Here is an 18,383-nt window from a genome sequence, read left to right as displayed (position 1 = left end):
GGGTTAAAAAGTTATTAACAAAATTAAAGTGAAATTTTCGACAGTTGGTGGCGCTAGAGGGATTGACTTAGACACACCAAAATTGGTGTACTTAATGTTGGCACTGTCCTCTATCAGAATGTCAAGCCATTAAAACTTTCCCGCATTCGGTTCTATGGGCTGCCATAGACGCCCAGTCGGAAGAATAATAATAATAAATATAGCTGCAAGCAGCAATTACGGGGCCAAGCACTCCAACGGCAAATGTAGGAGCTAAGCATCGCATGAAGCATCACACCAAATTCATTAATGAGCAATAACAGCAATTTTGGAATTATTGTAATTGAAATGGCAAAAAAAAAATCATAATACCACCTCTAGTAGCATGATTACTTGGCTTATCAAGCTTGACCAATAGGTGGCACTGTTATAAAATCAATTTGGTGTACTCTGTGTGACTTTTCAATGACACACACAAAGTTTGGTGTCAATATGCCAAAGCATTCCAGGGATACAGCCTCAAGTGTCATTTTCTCATTGTGCCTCAAATTCGTCGATGTGGTATGCGAAAACGGTTTTGTCTATCGACTCAAAAGCCATAACTTTGAGTCAGCATAGTCTGAAGATCATTTGATTCGAATTTGGTGAAAATCGGACCTACGGTTGATGAGGAGTTCGACAAAGTAGGTTTTCAACATAAATCAAAATGGCGGACCGGAAGTTCAGCTTACTATGGTATATTTGGTATCTATGTTATCGGCATAAACCAGGGAATATTTTGAGCCCAGTTCCATTCGAATGGGCTAATGCAATAAAAAGTTATTAGCATTTTTACAAGTGTAATTATTCATGGTTAATGAATGGTTTATTACTCTTGACCAATAGGTGGCGCTGTCACCAAATTTCTGTGGCATGGTCAGTGTGAGGTGGCGATGACACATACAAAATTTGGTGCAAATATGTCAAAGCGTTGCAGAGATACAGCCTCAAATGCATTTTGGCACCCTTCCAGCAAATTCGTTGATGCGCTAAATGAGAACTGTTTCGTATATCGACACGAAATCCATAACTTTTTGCCAGCATGGTCTGAAGATGATTCACGTCAAATTTGGTGAAAATTGGACTAACGGTCTAGGAGGAGTTCGAAAAAGTAGGTTTTCAACATTAAGCAAAATGGCGGACAGGAAGTATGGCCAATTTTCACATAATTGGTATCAATGCTCTCGGCATGACCCACAGAATATAGCGAGACCATTTTAATTTTAATAGTCTAAATTATTCAAAAGTTATTAGCATTTATGTGATATTTCATTATAACTATTGGCCACAAGGTGGCGCTGCCACCAAACTTTTTGAGTACCTTCAGGGCATGGAGCCGAATATTTTTGTAATTATTTGCGAAACGATACGATGCTGCGTTCAAAAAATACAGCATTTTAACACATAATTCAAAATGGCCGACGCCTAAAATGGCCGACACGGGAAAATTGGATATCATTCGACTCGAGATGACTCACTGAATCTAAAGAGACCAGTTGTGTGATTTTTGGCCAAACCATTCAGAAGTTATAAGCCAAAATATGCATTTTTCATATCTCCTGACCACTAGGTGGCGCTGTGTCGAAACACTGCAGGTAGTCTCAGTTCATGCTTGTTAAAACACACACCAAGTTTGGTCTCAATATGACAAACTGTTGCCGAGATATAGCCTCACGTGCATTTTTGCGTGCATTTCGTCAAATTAGTTTACGTGTCATTCGACAACGGTTGGACGAATCAACTTGAATTCCATAACTTTTTGCCGGCCTGGTCTGAAGATGATCTGAGACAATTTTCGTGGCAATCAGACTAACCGTCTAAGACGAGTTTGAAAAAGTAGGTTTGTCGAATAATTGAAAATAGCGAAAAAACTAAACCTTGCGATTTTTGAATTTTGGGGTTCATTCGACTTGGCATGAGCCAAGGATTCAGAAGAAAAAAGAATTTTCATTTTCTGGCTTACGGTTCAAAAGTTATTAGCATAGAAACATTGAAAGTTTGGACAAGTGGTGGCGCTAGAGAGTTGGAGTTAGAGACTTCAAATTTGCTATAGTTAATGCTGGGACTGTCCTCTATCAGTGTGCCAAATTATACAACTTTCCCGCAATCGGTTCTATGGGCTGCCATAGACTTGCGGCGGAAGAAGAAGAAGAAGAAGAAGCAGAATAATAATAATAACGCCAACGGAAACAATAGGTGCCTACGCACCTTCGGTGCTTGGCCCCTAATAATAAGAACGCCAACAAAAACAAGAGGGTCCTACGCACCTTCGGTGCTTGGCCCCTAATAACGCCAACGAAAACAATAGGTGCCTACGCACCTTCGGTGCTTGGCCCCTAAATATAGCTGCAAGCAGCAATTACGGGGCCAAGCACTCCAACGGCAAATGTAGGAGCTAAGCATGGCATGAAGCATCACACCAAATACATTAATGAGCAATAACAGTAATTTTGGAATTATTGTAATTGAAATGGCAAAAAAAAAAATCATAATACCACCTCTAGTAGCATGATTACTTGGCTTATAAAGTTTGACCAATAGGTGGCACTGTTATGAAATCAATTTGGTGTACTCTGTTTGACTTTTCAATGACACACACAAAGTTTGGTGTTAATATGCCACAGCATTCCAGAGATGCAGCCTCAAGTGTCATTTTGTCATTGTGTTTCAACTTCGTCGCTTTGGTATGCGAAAACGGTTTTGTCTATCGGCACAAAATCCATAACTTTGTGTCAACATAGTCTGAAGATCATCTGATTCGAATTTGGTGAAAATTGGACATACGGTTCATGAGGAGTTCGAAAAAGTAGGTTTTCCACATAAATCAAAATGGTGGACCGGAACTTCAGTAAACACTGGCATATTTGGTATCTATGTTATCGGCATAAGCCAGGGAATATTTTGAGCCCAGTTTCGTTGCAATAGGCTAATGGACTAAAAAGTTATTAGCATTTTAAAAAGTGTAATTACTCATGGTTAATGAATGGTTTATTACTCTTGACCAATAGGTGGCGCTGTTACCAAATTTATGTGGCATGGTCAGTGTGAGGTGGCGATGACACATACAAAGTTTGGTGCAAATATGTCAAAGTGTTGCAGAGATACAGCCTCAAATGCATTTTGGCACCCTTCCAGCAAATTCGTTGATGCGCTAAATGAGAACCGTTACGTATATCGACACAAAATCCATAACTTTTTGCCAGCATGGTCTGAAGATGATTCACGTCAAATTTGGTGAAAATTGGGCTAACGGTCTAGGAGGAGTTCGAAAAAGTAGGTTTTCAACATTAAGCAAAATGGCGGACAGGAAGTAAGGCCAATTTTCACATTATTGGTATCAATACTCTCGGCATGACCCACAGAATATAGCGAGACCATTTTAATTTTAATAGACTAATTTATTCAAAAGTTATTAGCGTTTATGTGATATTTCATTATAACTATTGGCCACAAGGTGGCGCTGCCACCAAACTTTTTGAGTACCTTCAGGGCATGGAGCCGAATATTTTTGTAATTATTTGCGAAACGATACGATGCTGCGTTCAAAAAATACAGCATTTTGAAACATAATTCAAAATGGCCGACGCCTAAAATGGCCGACACAGGAAAATTGGATATCATTCGACTCAACATGACTCACTGAATCTAAAGAGACCAGTTGTGTGATTTTTGGCTAAACCATTCAGTAGTTATAAGCCAAAATATGCATTTTTCATATCTCCTGACCACTAGGTGGCGCTGTGTCGAAACACAGCAGGTAGTCTCAGTTCATGCTTGTTATAACACACGCCAAGTTTGGTCTCAATATGACAAACCGTTGCCGGGATATAGCCTCACGTGCATGTTTGCGTGCTTTTCGTCAAATTTGTTTACGTGTCATTCGACAACAGTTGGACGAATCAACTTGAATTCCATAACTTTTTGCCAGCATGGTCTGAAGATGATCTGAGCCAATTTTCGTGGCAATCGGACTAACCGTCTAGGATGAGTTCGAAAAAGTAGGTTTTTCGAATAATTGAAAATAGCGAAAAAACTAAACCTTGCGATTTTTGAATTTTAGGGTTCATTCGACTTGGCCTGAGCCAAGGATTCAGAGGAAAAAAGAATTTCCATTTTCTGGCTTACGGTTCAAAAGTTATTAGCATACAAACATTGAAAGTTTGGACAAGTGGTGGCGCTAGAGAGTAGGAGTTAGAGGCTTCAAATTTGCTATAGTTAATGTTGGGACTGTCCTCTATCAGTGTGCCAAATTATACAACTTTCCCGCAAACGGTTCTATGGGCTGCCATAGACTTGCGGCGGAAGAAGAAGAAGAAGAAGAAGAATAATAAATATAGCTGCAAGCAGCAATTACGGGGCCAAGCACTCCAACGGCAAATGTAGTAGCTAAGCATCGCATAAAGCATCACACCAAATACATTAATGAGCAATAAAAGCAATTTTGGAATTATTGTATTTGAAATGGCAAAAAAAACACCAATACCACCTCTAGTAGCATGATTACTTGGTTTATCAAGCTTGACCAATAGGTGACACTGTTATAAAATCAATTTGGTGTACTCTGTGTGTCTTTTCAATGACACACACAAAGTTTGGTGTCAATATGCCAAAGCATTCCAGAGATGCAGCCTCAAGTGTCATTTTGTCATTGTGTTTCAACTTCGTCGCTTTGGTATGCGAAAACGGTTTTGTCTATCGACACAAAATCCATAACTTTGTGTCAACATAGTCTGAAGATCATCTGATTCGAATTTGGTGAAAATTGGACATACGGTTCATGAGGAGTTCGAAAAAGTAGGTTTTCCACATAAATCAAAATGGTGGACCGGAACGTCAGTAAACACTGGCATATTTGGTATCTATGTTATCGGCATAAGCCAGGGAATATTTTGAGCCCAGTTTCGTTGCAATAGGCTAATGGACTAAAAAGTTATTAGCATTTTAAAAAGTGTAATTACTCATGGTTAATGAATGGTTTATTACTCTTGACCAATAGGTGGCGCTGTTACCAAATTTATGTGGCATGGTCAGTGTGAGGTGGCGATGACACATACAAAGTTTGGTGCAAATATGTCAAAGTGTTGCAGAGATACAGCCTCAAATGCATTTTGGCACCCTTCCAGCAAATTCGTTGATGCGCTAAATGAGAACCGTTACGTATATCGACACAAAATCCATAACTTTTTGCCAGCATGGTCTGAAGATGATTCACGTCAAATTTGGTGAAAATTGGGCTAACGGTCTAGGAGGAGTTCGAAAAAGTAGGTTTTCAACATTAAGCAAAATGGCGGACAGGAAGTAAGGCCAATTTTCACATTATTGGTATCAATACTCTCGGCATGACCCACAGAATATAGCGAGACCATTTTAATTTTAATAGACTAATTTATTCAAAAGTTATTAGCGTTTATGTGATATTTCATTATAACTATTGGCCACAAGGTGGCGCTGCCACCAAACTTTTTGAGTACCTTCAGGGCATGGAGCCAAATATTTTTGTAATTATTTGCGAAACGATACGATGCTGCGTTCAAAAAATACAGCATTTTGAAACATAATTCAAAATGGCCGACGCCTAAAATGGCCGACACAGGAAAATTGGATATCATTCGACTCGACATGACTCACTGAATCTAAAGAGACCAGTTGTGTGATTTTTGGCCAAACCATTCAGTAGTTATAAGCCAAAATATGCATTTTTCATATCTCCTGACCACTAGGTGGCGCTGTGTCGAAACACAGCAGGTAGTCTCAGTTCATGCTTGTTATAACACACGCCAAGTTTGGTCTCAATATGACAAACCGTTGCCGGGATATAGCCTCACGTGCATGTTTGCGTGCTTTTCGTCAAATTTGTTTACGTGTCATTCGACAACAGTTGGACGAATCAACTTGAATTCCATAACTTTTTGCCAGCATGGTCTGAAGATGATCTGAGCCAATTTTCGTGGCAATCGGACTAACCGTCTAGGACGAGTTCGAAAAAGTAGGTTTTTCGAATAATTGAAAATAGCGAAAAAACTAAACCTTGCGATTTTTGAATTTTAGGGTTCATTCGACTTGGCCTGAGCCAAGGATTCAGAGGAAAAAAGAATTTCCATTTTCTGGCTTACGGTTCAAAAGTTATTAGCATACAAACATTGAAAGTTTGGACAAGTGGTGGCGCTAGAGAGTAGGAGTTAGAGGCTTCAAATTTGCTATAGTTAATGTTGGGACTGTCCTCTATCAGTGTGCCAAATTATACAACTTTCCCGCAAACGGTTCTATGGGCTGCCATAGACTTGCGGCGGAAGAAGAAGAAGAATAATAATAATAACGCCAACGAAAACAATAGGTGCCTACGCACCTTCGGTGCTTGGCCCCTAATAACGCCAACGAAAACAATAGGTGCCTACGCACCTTCGGTGCTTGGCCCCTAAATATAGCTGCAAGCAGCAATCACGGGGCCAAGCATTCCAGCGGCAACATCAGGAGCTAAGCATATGTAGCATCAGACCAAAGGCAACAATGAATAATGAAATTAATAATTGCATGATTGTAATTGAAATGGCTGAAAATCGTTAATAAAAGTTCCACAGCGAGGAGCTAAGCATGGCATGGAGCATCAGACCAAATGCAACGAGTAAGAAAAGCAATTATTGGAAGAGTGTAATTGAAACAGCCAGTAAAACTCCAGTAAAAAGATGCATTATCATTTTTGGAAAATAGTTGGCGCTGTAATCAAATCGCTTTGTTGTGTTCTGTGGGAGGTGACAATTTTGTGGGCAATTTCTTTCAAAATACTTACAGACCTTTAGGGCAATGAGTCGAACATGCTCACCGAGTTTCGTTCCGATCGACTTCCATTAACCTTGTCAAATAGGTGCTTAAAGTTGTTTGGCCAATGGCGGCCATGTTTTTTAAGATAAGTGAAATTCCTCATAGAGCACTTGTGCCACATTGGGCCATATCAATTTTCAAGTTGATTGGATCAACGGTTGCTTAGTTATAGCCATTTGATTTTTTTTCATCCTGTAGCGCCACCAAGTGACAGATATGGAAAAAATAATAATAATTTGACTAAAGTTTTTGTTCATGCATATGAGTTCTGAGTTTGGTGAAGATATCTCATTTTGTTCCCGAGTTATAGCCTTTTTCGTAAAATTGGTCCACGAATTTTAATGTTTTGGGTCACCTGGTTTTTTGTTCAGTCTTGATCAAACCACTGCAATAATATTCTCTGGACTCTCTAGATCAATAATTTTCAAAAATATGTTGCATTTTGTCCTTTGGTTAGCTATAAGAGGTCATTTAGGAAAGGGCCGTGGCCACATGTAACCTAAAGCCTATAAAACTGAAACAAAAACGTTATGAAACTTGGTTATAACATGTGAAAGATGACCCACCAAGCATGCAAAGTTTCATTAAGATCAGAAAATAGCTGGTGCTATAACAGTTAAAATGGCCTAAAAAACAAAAGATTTCTGTTGTGAATGGCATTAAACTGCAAAAAAAAGGGGTAATATAATCACACATGCATTAGATCTGTATTTTTTCTAAACAATCATGCAAAATTTAACAGAGATTAGGTAAAAAAGAACACTGTAATATTTATAAAGCTTCAAAACCCAGTGTTGAATAAAAAATTGCAATTATATCTACTAGATGTCACTGGAAGACCACTAATGAGCTCACTAAAGACTAAAACATGACAGTTTATGGGCTTGTTGAGGGATTCATCTAGAAAAAATGTATATTACTATTATTTAATATTACTGTTCAAGCATTTCAGATCACATTGAGTCAAAGTTTACCAATTTATTCATACAGATATATCTAATGTTTATAATTATGCCAGATTATGATTGCAATGAAACCTGAAAAATGACATAGAAGCCCATAAAAACAGAAGACTTGCAATAGGTTTTATCACCCATCATTTATTTTAATTATCTATATATATAACAAAATGTGTGCATCTGTGTGTGGGTTTAAGCATGCTTATTGAGTATTAATATAGTAGTTTAAACATTTCATGTTTGTGTGTGTCTGTAATTCTGTTCTATTCTTTTACTGTCAGCCATATCTAGGTTATTTAAAATCAGTGCAGTACTATTATCTAGACTGTGAAATTATACATAAATTGCGTATGCTTCTTTGGAATGAAATGAAGACAACATATAACAGTTATAAAGGTTAAAGAGACAGTGTTGTATGATAAATTGCATTTACGACCACTAGATGTCACTGGAAGACCACTAATGGGCTCACTAAAGACTAAAACATTACAGTTCATTGTCTCGATGATTGATTCTAGAAAAATATATATTACTATTATTTAATATTACTGTTCAAGCATTTAAGATCACATTGAGTGAAAGTTCAACAATTTATTCATACATGTATATCAAATGTTTACTATTATGTCAGAATATGAATGCAATGAAACCTGACATAGAAATGTAAGAAAAGAAGTCTTTCTGTGAGTTGTGTGTCACCTATAATTTATTTCAAATATCTACATACAACAAAATGTGTGGGCATGTACTTCTCTGTGTGTGTGTGTGTGTGTGTGTGTGTGTGTAATCATGCTTATTGATTATTCATATAATAGTTGAACCAATTCATTTCTGTGTGTGAGTGTCTGTGAGCCTATTCTCCATGTTAGACAATGGCACACACAAGTTTGGCTTAATTACAACAAAGCTTTGCAGAGATATAGCCTCAGACTCATTTTGTGAAGATGCCTGACATCTGAAGCAGCGCTGTACAAAAACGGTTTCGTCTATTGACACGAAATCCATAACTTTTTGTCAGCACGGTCTGAAGATGATCTGATTCAATTTTGGTGAAAATCAGACAAACGGTTGAGGATGAGTTTAAAAAAAAAGGTTTTCAACATGAATCAAAATGGTGGACAGGAAGTTTTGCTTAATATGACATAATTGGTATGTATGTTGTCGGCATGTCCCAAGGAACATTTTGAGACATGTTTCATGACAATAGGCTAATGCAATCAAAAGTTATTAGCATTATTGGAAATGTAATAATTAGCGGTTATTGATTGGTTTATTACTCTTGACCAATAGGTGGCGCTGTGACCAAAATGATGTGGCGTGGTCAATGTGATGTGACGATGTCACATATTAAGTTTTGTGTAAATATCTCCAACCTTTGCAGAGATACAGCCTCAGATGCAGTTTGGCATCTTTCCAGCAAATTCGTTGGTACGCTAATTGAAAACGGTTACGTGTATCGACACAAATTCCATAACTTTTTGCCAGCATGGTCTGAAGATGATCCAAATCAAATTTGGTGAAAATCTGAGCAACGGTCTAGGAGGAGTTCGAAAAAGTAGGTTTTCAACATGAATCAAAATGGCGGACAGGAAATTTTGCCAAAATTGACAAATGGGGTATCGGTGTTCTCGGCATGACCCAAGGAATCTATCAACATCAGTTTTGTTACAATAGGCTAATGTATGCAAAAGTTATTAGCATTTTTCGAAAAATCGTTATAACTATTGACCACAAGGTGGCGCTGCCCCCAATTTTTGTGTGTACATTCAGGGCATGGAGCCGGACATTTTTGTAATTATTTGCGAAACGATACGGAACTTCATTCTTAAGATACAGCAATTTACAACTAAATTCAAAATGGCCGACGCCCAAAATGGCCGAATTGGGAAAATTCGGTATCATTCGACTCGGAATGATGCACTGAATCTAAAGACACCACTTTTGTGATTTTTGGCAAAACCGTTCAGAAGTTATGAGCAAAAACATGCATTTTTCATATCTCCTGACCACTAGGGGGCACAGCGCCGAAACACTGCAGGTAGTCCCAGGGAATGGTTGTTATAAGACCCACCAAGATTGGTCTCAATAGGCCAAACCGTTGCGGAGATATAGCCTCACGTTCACGTTTGCGTGCTTTTCGAAGAATTCGTTCATGAGCTATTCGGACACGGTTTGAGAAATCAACTTGAATTCCATAACTTTTTGCCAGCATGGTCTGAAGATTATCTGATTCAATTTTCGTGACAATCGGTGCAACGGCCTAGGACGAGTTCGAAAAAGTAGGTTTTACGAACAATTGACGATAGCGAAAAAACTAAGCCTTGCGATTTTTGAATTTCGGTGTCCATTCCACTCGGCATGAGCCAAGGAATCACAGGAAAAAAGAATTTTCATTTTGTGGCTTACGGTTCAAGAGTTATTAGCATCAAGTTTTTGAAAGTTTAGACAATTGGTGGCGCTAGAGAGTTTGAGTTAGAGACTTCAAATTTGCTACGGTTAATGTTCAGACAGTCCTCTATTAGTGTGCCAAATTATACAACTTTCCCGCAATCGGTTCTATGGGCTACCATAGACTTGGGGTGGAAGAAGAAGAATAATAATAACGCCAACAAACACAATAGGTGCCTTCGCACCTTCGGTGCTTGGCCCCTAAATATAGCTGCAAGCAGCAATTACGGGGCCAAGCACTCCAACGGCAAATGTAGTAGCTAAGCATTGCATAAAGCATCACACCAAATACATTAATGAGCAATAACAGCAATTTTGGAATTATTGTATTTGAAATGGCAAAAAAAAAGACACCAATACCACCTCTAGTAGCATGATTACTTGGTTTATCAAGCTTGACCAATAGGTGACACTGTTATAAAATCAATTTGGTGTACTCTGTGTGACTTTTCAATGACACACACAAAGTTTGGTGTCAATATGCCAAAGCATTCCAGGGATACAGCCTCAAGTGTCATTTTCTCATTGTGCCTCAAATTCGTCGATGTGGTATGCGAAAACGGTTTTGTCTATTGACTCAAAATCCATAACTTTGAATCAGTATAGCCTGAAGATCATTTGATTCGAATTTGGTGAAAATCGGACATACGGTTGATGAGGAGTTCGAAAAAGTATGTTTTCAACATAAATCAAAATGGCGGACCGGAAGTTCAGCTTACCGTGGTATATTTGGTATCTATGTTATCGGCATAAGCCAGGGAATATTTTGAGCCCAGTTTCCTTCAAATAGGCTAATGCATTAAAAAGTTATTAGCATTTTAAAAAGTGTAATTACTCATGGTTAATGAATGGTTTATTACTCCTGACCAATAGGTGGCGCTGTTACCAAATTTATGTAGCATGGTCAGTGTGAGGTGGCGATGACACATACAAAGTTTGGTGCAAATATGTCAAAGTGTTGCAGAGATACAGCCTCAAATGCATTTTGGCACCCTTCCAGCAAATTCGTTGATGCGCTAAATGAGAACCGTTACGTATATCGACACGAAATCCATAACTTTTTGCCAGCATGGTCTGAAGATGATGCACGTCAAATTTGGTGAAAATTGGCCTAACGGTCTAGGAGGAGTTCGAAAAAGTAGGTTTTCAACATTAAGCAAAATGGCGGACAGGAAGTAAGGCCAATTTTCACATTATTGGTATCAATACTCTCGGCATGACCCACAGAATATAGCGAGACCATTGTAATTTAAATAGACTAATTTATTCAAAAGTTATTAGCATTTATGTGATATTTCATTATAACTATTGGCCACAAGGTGGCGCTGCCACCAAACTTTTTGAGTACCTTCAGGGCATGGAGCCGAATATTTTTGTAATTATTTGCGAAACGATACGATGCTGCGTTCAAAAAATACAGCATTTTAAATCATAATTCAAAATGGCCGACGCCTAAAATGGCCGACACAGGAAAATTGGATATCATTTGACTCGACATGACTCACTGAATCTAAAGAGACCAGTTGTGTGATTTTTGGCCAAACCATTCAGTAGTTATAAGCCAAAATATGCATTTTTCATATCTCCTGACCACTAGGTGGCGCTGTGTCGAAACACTGCAGGTAGTCTCAGTTCATGCTTGTTATAACACACGCCAAGTTTGGTCTCAATATGACAAACCGTTGCCGGGATATAGCCTCACGTGCATGTTTGCGTGCTTTTCGTCAAATTTGTTTACGTGTCATTCGACAACAGTTGGACGAATCAACTTGAATTCCATAACTTTTTGCCAGCATGGTCTGAAGATGATCTGAGCCAATTTTCGTGGCAGTCGGACTAACCGTCTAGGACGAGTTCGAAAAAGTAGGTTTTTCGAATAATTGAAAATAGCGAAAAAACTAAACCTTGCGATTTTTGAATTTTGGGGTTCATTCGACTTGGCATGAGCCAAGGATTCAGAAGAAAAAAGAATTTTCATTTTCTGGCTTACGGTTCAAAAGTTATTAGCATAGAAACATTGAAAGTTTGGACAAGTGGTGGCGCTAGAGAGTTGGAGTTAGAGACTTCAAATTTGCTATAGTTAATGCTGGGACTGTCCTCTATCAGTGTGCCAAATTATACAACTTTCCCGCAATCGGTTCTATGGGCTGCCATAGACTTGCGGCGGAAGAAGAAGAAGAAGAAGAAGCAGAATAATAATAATAACGCCAACGGAAACAATAGGTGCCTACGCACCTTCGGTGCTTGGCCCCTAAATATAGCTGCAAGCAGCAATTACGGGGCCAAGCACTCCAATGGCAAATGTAGGAGCTAAGCATCGCATGAAGCATCACACCAAATTCATTAATGAGCAATAACAGCAATTTTGGAATTATTGTAATTGAAATGGCAAAAAAAATCATAATACCACCTCTAGTAGCATGATTACTTGGCTTATCAAGCTTGACCAATAGGTGGCACTGTTATAAAATCAATTTGGTGTACTCTGTGTGACTTTTCAATGACACACACAAAGTTTGGTGTCAATATGCCAAAGCATTCCAGGGATACAGCCTCAAGTGTCATTTTCTCATTGTGCCTCAAATTCGTCGATGTGGTATGCGAAAACGGTTTTGTCTATCGACTCAAAAGCCATAACTTTGAGTCAGCATAGTCTGAAGATCATTTGATTCGAATTTGGTGAAAATCGGACCTACGGTTGATGAGGAGTTCAACAAAGTAGGTTTTCAACATAAATCAAAATGGCGGACCGGAAGTTCAGCTTACTATGGTATATTTGGTATCTATGTTATCGGCATAAACCAGGGAATATTTTGAGCCCAGTTCCATTCGAATGGGCTAATGCAATAAAAAGTTATTAGCATTTTTACAAGTGTAATTATTCATGGTTAATGAATGGTTTATTACTCTTGACCAATAGGTGGCGCTGTCACCAAATTTCTGTGGCATGGTCAGTGTGAGGTGGCGATGACACATACAAAATTTGGTGCAAATATGTCAAAGCGTTGCAGAGATACAGCCTCAAATGCATTTTGGCACCCTTCCAGCAAATTCATTGATGCGCTAAATGAGAACTGTTTCGTATATCGACACGAAATCCATAACTTTTTGCCAGCATGGTCTGAAGATGATTCACGTCAAATTTGGTGAAAATTGGACTAACGGTCTAGGAGGAGTTCGAAAAAGTAGGTTTTCAACATTAAGCAAAATGGCGGACAGGAAGTATGGCCAATTTTCACATAATTGGTATCAATGCTCTCGGCATGACCCACAGAATATAGCGAGACCATTTTAATTTTAATAGTCTAAATTATTCAAAAGTTATTAGCATTTATGTGATATTTCATTATAACTATTGGCCACAAGGTGGCGCTGCCACCAAACTTTTTGAGTACCTTCAGGGCATGGAGCCGAATATTTTTGTAATTATTTGCGAAACGATACGATGCTGCGTTCAAAAAATACAGCATTTTAACACATAATTCAAAATGGCCGACGCCTAAAATGGCCGACTCGGGAAAATTGGATATCATTCGACTCGAGATGACTCACTGAATCTAAAGACACCAGTTGTGTGATTTTTGGCCACACCATTCAGAAGTTATAAGCCAAAATATGCATTTTTCATATCTCCTGACCACTAGGTGGCGCTGTGTCGAAACACTGCAGGTAGTCTCAGTTCATGCTTGTTAAAACACACACCAAGTTTGGTCTCAATATGACAAACTGTTGCCGAGATATAGCCTCACGTGCATTTTTGCGTGCATTTCGTCAAATTAGTTTACGTGGCATTCGACAACGGTTGGACGAATCAACTTGAGTTCCATAACTTTTTGCCGGCCTGGTCTGAAGATGATCTGAGCCAATTTTCGTGGCAATCAGACTAACCGTCTAGGACGAGTTCGAAAAAGTAGGTTTGTCGAATAATTGAAAATAGCGAAAAAACTAAACCTTGCGATTTTTGAATTTTGGGGTTCATTCGACTTGGCATGAGCCAAGGATTCAGAAGAAAAAAGAATTTTCATTTTCTGGCTTACGGTTCAAGAGTTATTAGCATAGAAACATTGAAAGTTTGGACAAGTGGTGGCGCTAGAGAGTTGGAGTTAGAGACTTCAAATTTGCTATAGTTAATGCTGGGACTGTCCTCTATCAGTGTGCCAAATTATACAACTTTCCCGCAATCGGTTCTATGGGCTGCCATAGACTTGCGGCGGAAGAAGAAGAAGAAGAAGAAGCAGAATAATAATAAATATAGCTGCAAGCAGCAATAACGGGGCCAAGCACTACAGAAGCAAGCTTCAGACGAACGGCAGGAATGAGAAATTAAAACCGTTTTAAGATTATTTTAGGCAAAATGGCTTGAAAACAATAAACACCACAACTATTAATAGGATTTATTGGCTCATCACATGTAACCAATAGGTGGCGCTGTTACCAAATTAATTTGGAATGATCAGAGTGAGGTGACGATGATACATACAAAGTTTGGTGCAAATATGTCAAAGCTTTGCAGAGATACAGCCTTAAATGCATTTTGGCACCCTTTCAGCAGCTTCATTGATGCGCTAAATGAGAACCGTTTCGTATATCGGCAAGAAAACCATAACATTTTGCCAGGATGGTCTGAAGATGATCCACGTCAAATTCGGTGAAAATCTGACAAACGGTCTAGGAGGAGTTCGAAAAAGTAGGTTTTCAACATTAATCAAAATGGCGGACAGGAAGTTCAGCCAAATAAGAAAAACTTTATATCTATGTTCTCGGCGTGACCCAAGGAATCTATGAAGACCAGCATGATGTCAATAGCCAGATTTATTCAAAAGTTATTAGCCTTTATGTAAATTGAGTTATAACTTTTGACCACTAGGTGCGGCTGTTTCAAAATATTTTGAGTACCTACAGGGGATGGTGTTGTTGGCACATTCTGAGTTTCGTAACATTACACCAATGCATTTGTTTAGTATAGCATTTTATTTCACAAAACTGTATTGAAGTCAATGAGAATTTCATGTTTTGTTCTATTATAGCGCCACCAAGAGGCTCAGTCCCACCATTTTTTTTATGTTTGCTCAGAGTGAGCCCATACATATGTGTGTCAATTTTGGTGAAAATATCTCAATTCACTTCAGAGTTATGGACATTTATATGAAAAAGCATGTAAAAATTGACTGACTCTTGACTTTGATTGAATATTACTACCCCTTACTATGAATATTTTGGCATTTGGGCATTGGCGTATAGCTATCGACCTATGTTTCCGAACTTCTGACGGTGGTTTCGTCTTGATCAGACAAGCGGTTTCAAAGATATAGCCAGATGTTTTTTAAGCGCTAAATCACAACGCTACACAAACCGTAAGGCGAAACCTAGCATGTTTGGTATCGTAGGACTCGGTAAGGTTTCAGGAGTCTAATTTGGTGAGTTTTGAGAAAATAAGTCGACCACACCCAAGGTTATAAGCATTTTAAAAATAATGATCACCACTAGGTGGCGCTGTTTCGAAACTTCTCACGCTCCTTCAGGACATTGTGCTGATGACCCATACCATGTTTCGTAACAATCCGTTGATGCGTTCTGAAAATACAGCATTTTAGCACAAAATTCAAAATGGCCGACAGTCAAAATGGCCGAGATGGTAAAATTGGATATCAGTCGACTCGGCATGTTGCCCTGAATCTAACAAGACCAATGTTATGATTTTTGGACAAACTGTTTAGAAGTTATAAGCAAAAATAGCAATTTTCCATATCTCTGGACCAGTAGGTGGCGCTGCGCCGAAACGCAGCAAGTAGCCTCAGGTCATACTTGTTATGACATGTACCAGGTTTGGTCTGAATACGATAAATTGTTGCAGAGATACAGCCTAACGACTGTTTTTGTAAGCGTTTCGTAAAATTTGTTTGAGCGTTTATCGAAAACGGTTTGACAAATCAATTTGATTTGCATAACTTTTGGTCAGCACTGCCTGAAGATGATCTGGTTCAATTTTCGTGTGAATCGGACAAACCGTCTAGGACGAGTTCGAAAAAGTAGGTTTTTCAAAAAATTCTAATTGGCGGCCATATTTATATGATGGAAAATGACATCATAGGGTGCAATCGAATTGGCATGAGCTCAGAAATCAGAGGAAAAAAGAATTTTGTTGATTGGCCTTACGGTTAAAAAGTTATTAACAAAATTAAAGTGAAATTTTGGACAGTTGGTGGCGCTAGAGGGAATGTCTTAGACACACCAAAATTGGTGTATTTAATGTTGGCACTGTCCTCTATCAGAATGTCAAACCAAAACAACTTTCCCGCATTCGGTTCTATGGGCTGCCATAGACTCCCAGTCGGAAGAATAATAATAATAATAATAAGAACGCCAACAAAAACAATAGGTGCCTCGCACCTTCGGTGCTTGGCCCCTAATAACGCCAACGGAAACAATAGGTGCCTACGCACCTTCGGTGCTTGGCCCCTAATAATAATAACGCCAACGGAAACAATAGGTGCCTCGCACCTTCGGTGCTTGGCCCCTAATAACGCCAACAAACACAATAGGTGCCTTCGCACCTTCGGTGCTTGGCCCCTAATAACGCCAACGAAAACAATAGGTGCCTCGCACCTTCGGTGCTTGGCCCCTAATAACGCCAACAAACACAATAGGTGCCTTCGCACCTTCGGTGCTTGGCCCCTAATAAGAACGGGAACAAACACAATAGGGTCCTACGCACCTTCGGTGCTTGGCCCCTAATAATAATAATAAGAACGCCAACAAAAACAATAGGGTCCTACGCACCTTCGGTGCTTGGCCCCTAATAATAAGAAAGCCAACAAAAACAATAGGGTCCTACGCACCTTCGGTGCTTGGCCCCTAATAAGAACGGCAACAAAAACAATAGGGTCCTACGCACCTTCGGTGCTTGGCCCCTAATTATTATGACTATTATTAAATACTGACATTTTATTTTACAGTGCAGTATGATTCCTACAATATTGAATTTATATTGATTTGTTTATTAATATATATTTAAAATAAAGTAAAATAATAGTTTGTTAAAATAGTAACAACAACAAAATATAAATTTTACTTTAAACAATTAAACAGAAATCTTACTATTGCAATAATCCTATTGAAAATTTAAGTCTGTATGTAATAATAATAATAATAATAATAATAATAATAAATACTAACTACTTATTTTACAATGGAACAGGATTAATATAGTAGTAACTTATCATTTAAATAATAAAAATACATAATTAATATTTTTGGTTTATATTAAATTCTCACTTTATTTTACAGTATGATAGGATTACTGCATTTATAACATTTCTTTAATGTTATAATAAAATAGTACAATTAAGTTATTATTTTGGTTATTATTAGTAGTACAACACTGATATTTGATTTAAGAGTGCAAAAAATATATTTTATTAATTATAATTGTACTATTTAAATTAAAATAAAAAATCCATTAAATATATTATTGCAATTTTTATTCAATAAAAAGTCAGTATTTATTAATAATATCAACCAAAATATGAATTTTATTTCAATAACTGTAAGACAATAACTGTTACAATTGAAAATTATACTATTGTAATATAAAATAAAATATGTATTAGTAGTAGTAGTAGAACTGACATTTTTATTTTACACCAATTTTACAATTTTTAATGCATTTATTAAGTTTATATTATTATTATTATTAACTAAATATTATGCTTAATTTATGTTAAATATACCAATTAAACAAATCAATTAAAGCTATTGCAGTATTCATATTGCACTCTAAAATAAAATGTCAGTATTTATTAATAATAATATGAATAATAGTATTGTTATTATACACTTAACCAAAATATTTTATATTGTCATATTTTTTATTAATTATAATTTTTTTATTGCAATATGTATTCATTAAAAAGTTAGTATTTATTAAGATTAACCAAAATATGAATTTTATTTTAATATTATAATAAGATAATAACATAACTGTTATAGTAGTAGAATAAATATACTTACTTTTTATTGTACAGCAATTGTAAATTTTTGTATTTATTATCATTTAAATCTTGTTATCTCTATAAACACAAATCTCACCGTCACAGACACTCAGCTGATTTACACCAAAACACCTTCAGTTTATTGTAA

General features: G+C 37.6%; 1 long non-coding RNA gene across 1 annotated transcript in view; it reads left to right on the top strand.

Moving 5' to 3' along the window:
• The window catches only part of LOC127971326 (uncharacterized), a 76,226-nt gene extending 59,569 nt beyond the window's left edge, over positions 1 to 16,657 (top strand). The window contains exon 3 of the long non-coding RNA XR_008156789.1: positions 15,732 to 16,657. This is a non-coding gene — a long non-coding RNA (uncharacterized LOC127971326). The remainder of the gene's footprint in view (positions 1 to 15,731) is intronic.
• Positions 16,658 to 18,383: the final 1,726 nt, after the last annotated feature.

The sequence above is a fragment of the Carassius gibelio genome, chromosome A4 (assembly GCF_023724105.1).
Source record: "Carassius gibelio isolate Cgi1373 ecotype wild population from Czech Republic chromosome A4, carGib1.2-hapl.c, whole genome shotgun sequence".
Classification (NCBI taxonomy): Eukaryota; Metazoa; Chordata; class Actinopteri; order Cypriniformes; family Cyprinidae; genus Carassius; species Carassius gibelio.
Note: the sequence above shows the minus strand (reverse complement) of the source record. Positions and strands in the feature narration are given on the sequence as shown.